The following is a 3,663-nucleotide window of genomic DNA, read 5'->3' as shown; positions in this document are numbered from 1 at the left end:
CATCATCATGAAATGTATTTTTCTTGAAATAAATATTGTGCTTGTGAAGGGTGGAAAGTTACCAAGGAAGGAAACTGAAAGGTTAAAGATAGAAAGAACATGAGAGAAATAGTACATCAGAGTAAAAACAGAAAAAAAAAGATCTCATCTCAGACCCTCACCCAACACCAGATCCCAAATGTGACCTTTTTTTAATGTGACCATACTATTCCATACTTGACTTACCAGGACTACTTTGCACTATGCACCTATTTTTGTTGTTGTTGTTTGCTTGTTTGTTTGATTTTGTGTCTATGCTTTTTTATCTGTTTTGTACTATGAGAGCTAATGGCCCTTTTCCACTACCCTTTTTCAGCTCACTTCAGCTCGCTTCAGCTCACTTCAGCCCGACACGGCTCGCGTTTCGACTATCTCAAACCAGCACGACTCAGCTCGCTTCAGCCCTGCTTAGCACCCAAAACTCACACGGTTTTGGAGTGGGGCTGAAGCGAGCCAAACCGAGCCGAGTGGGGCTGGGGGCGTGAGCAGACACTCCCCTGTGCACTGATTGGTGAGGAGGAGTGTCCTCACACGCCCACACACGCCCCGCGAGCACGCTGGGATCTGTAAACACCATAAACCCAGAAGAAGAAGAAGAAGAATTACAAATTACGAGAATTTCTGGAGCCTTATGCGCCTCGCCTCATCTGTACGGTCTTGCCAGTATCTGTTGGCGTTGTCGGTGACAACAAGCCACAGCACCAAGACCAGCAACACTAACGACTCCATGTCCTCCATGTTTATTGTTTACTATCCGGGTCGTGAGACTACCGCTTAAAAGGTCACTGATGTCACTGTTTGCGCCGCTTAACGACATCACGTGACGTCCACCCACTTTCGCTAACTCCACCCAATGTGTCCACCCACTTCCAGCCAGCACGGTTCAGCGCGGTGGTAGTCGAAATGCAACTCCAACAGCCCCACTCAGCTCGACTCAGCACGGCACGGCTCAGCCCGACTCAGCCGCGTTTGTAGTGGAAAAGCGGCATAAGTGAACCGGAGTCAAATTCCTCGTGTGTGTCCACATACCTGGGAATTAAAGTATTTCTGATTCTGATTTAAAGTCTATATGTTGCTTTAAATTGTCAAAAGTATTGTAGTATCTGTAAAGTATGGCCAACTGACACAACACAATTTGTAGTGTAAAAGTAAAATTTACTTCATTTGCCTTTACTGTAGTCATAAAATCTTATTACTACTGATACCATCTTAACTTTATCTTCATGTTGTATTGTAATAATGAATCACAGTATATACAGTGCCCTCCACAATTATTGGCACCCCTCGTTAAGATATGTTCTTAGGCTTCTAATAAATTCATTTTAAAAAATATATAATATAGGACAATGCAAAAAAAGAGAAAAAATCCAACCTTTAATTCAAGTGCATTTATTCAGTGGGAAAAAAATCCCACATTAAGAAATATTTCTTTTACATGAAATCATGTGTTCCACAATTATTGGCACCCCTGATGTTAATACTTTGTACAACCCCCTTTTGCCAACAAGACAGCACTTAATCTTCTCCTATAACATTTCACAAGATGGGAGAATACAGAGAGGGGGATATTCGACCATTCCTCTTTGCACAATCTCTCTAAGGCCCTGTCCACACGGCAACGGATTCAGGAGAATCTGATAAAATTGTTTATTGTTTCGGCCTGGCGTCCACACGGCACCGGCGTTTTGGGTGCCCCAAAATGAAATCTTTTGAGAACGGTTCCAGAGTGAAAAAATCTGGCAACCGAGCTGTTGCGAAGTCGTCTGGATGAGTAGAACAGATTTGTTTACAATGACGTCACAACCACATGTGCTTCACGCCGGGTAGAAGTGTAACGAACTCGATGCGAGTTGTCAACAAATCCTATAACTTGGTTCATGAAACGCGCTTACAAAATATTTTTCACTGTGAATATTTATTGTGTAATGGTGCAAAGTGAGAGAGAGACAGAGAGAGAGAGAGAGAGAGAGAGTGAGAGAATAGCCCTTAGGACAGAGTCAATCCCGCCAGCAAAAATAGGGAAAAAAAAGGAGCGATCTCACCTCTTCAGATGTTGGTTTAAGTCCGACAATACATTCCTCAAAAAGGGCGTAGAAGAACAAAGTAATCCATCAACGTGTAGCATTCAATTTATTCCGGACCATTAAAGAATTCTAGAGGATATCAGAATGTTGGCGTACCGGCTTCCATCTACCCCCGTTCATTCCTCTTTCCGCGTCTCCATTCAAAAAACGAGCATGTGATTTTAAAGGGACTATATCCATAGGATAGGGAGTGAGAAAGTGTGTGCGTGTGACAGTGACAGGGATAGTCACTGTGCGCATGCGCAGTTATGCGCATGGGTCTACTTCTATTGTTCTGGTGTCTCCGATGGGACCGTCTTACAGCGCACGTAGAGGTGTGGCATGTGTATTGCATCGTTTTCAGCAAGCGTTGCGTTGCCACATGAACTTGATATTTTACTGATCCGTTGCCCATGTGGACGCGATATTTAAAAAAAAAAAAATCTCGTTGCCGTGTGGATGTAGCCTAAATCATCCAGAGTCCTGGGTCCTCTCCTATGCACTCTCCTCTTCAGCTCACCCCACAGGTTTTCAATTGGATTGAGGTCTGGGGACTGAGATGGCCATGACAGGAGCTTGATTTTGTGTCTGGTGAACCATTTTTGTGTAGATTTGGCCACATGTTTAGGGTCATTATCTTGCTGAAAGACCCAGTGACGACCCATCTTCAGCTTTCGGGCAGAGGCCACCAGATTTTGATTTAAAATGTCCTGGTATTTCAAAGAGTTCATGATGCCATGCACCCTAACAAGGTTCCCGGGGCCTTTGGAAGAGAAACAGGCCCACAGCGTCACCGATCCTCCCCCATACTTCACAGTGGGCATGAGGTGCTTTTCCGCATACTCATATTTTGTGATGTATTAGAGTGTTTGTTGACAAAAAGCTCTATCTTGGTCTCATCCGACCAAAGCATACGGTCCCAGTTGAAGTCCCAGTACCGCTTAGCGAACTCCAGATGTTTATGCTTGTAAGTGAGAAAAGGCTTTTTCCGTGCATGCCTCCCAAACAGCTTGTTGGCATGTAGATAGCGCCTGATGGTTGTTATGGAGACTTTGTGACCCCAAGATGCTACTCTTTGATGCAATTCTCTAACAGTGAGATTTGGAGAACTTTTTACCAGCAGCAATGGTTGAAGTGCCCTTGAGCAAGGCATCTAACCCCTAACTGCTCCTCAGGCTGCTCCAGGTACGTTGTACGTCGCTCTGGATAAGAGCTAGCCTGGGCCCGCCCATCCTAAACGTGACGCAACACGAGGGCCTGTTGCGAGCTTAGTCTGGCCAGGCAAGCTATCTACAGCTCTTCCAAGCTCCCGAAAAATCGGGAACCAATTAACTTTGAGCATCTCCAACGGCCCTGGGTAGAGGCGTGTTCAAGGCACTGACGTAGTAGAACTGTGACCGGAAGCCATAGATTGTTTACAGAATCTATGCCGGAAGCGCTTCATTCACATCACGAACATGGAGCAGCGGCAAGCCTTTAACACAGCGGTAGATGCTGTATTGAAAGCATTCAAGGGGAAGTTCTCATTGAAAACGGAGCAAAGAGCAGCCCTGGAGGTATT

The sequence above is a fragment of the Neoarius graeffei genome, chromosome 4, assembly GCF_027579695.1.
Source record: "Neoarius graeffei isolate fNeoGra1 chromosome 4, fNeoGra1.pri, whole genome shotgun sequence".
NCBI classification, from domain to species: domain Eukaryota; kingdom Metazoa; phylum Chordata; class Actinopteri; order Siluriformes; family Ariidae; genus Neoarius; species Neoarius graeffei.
Note: the sequence above shows the minus strand (reverse complement) of the source record.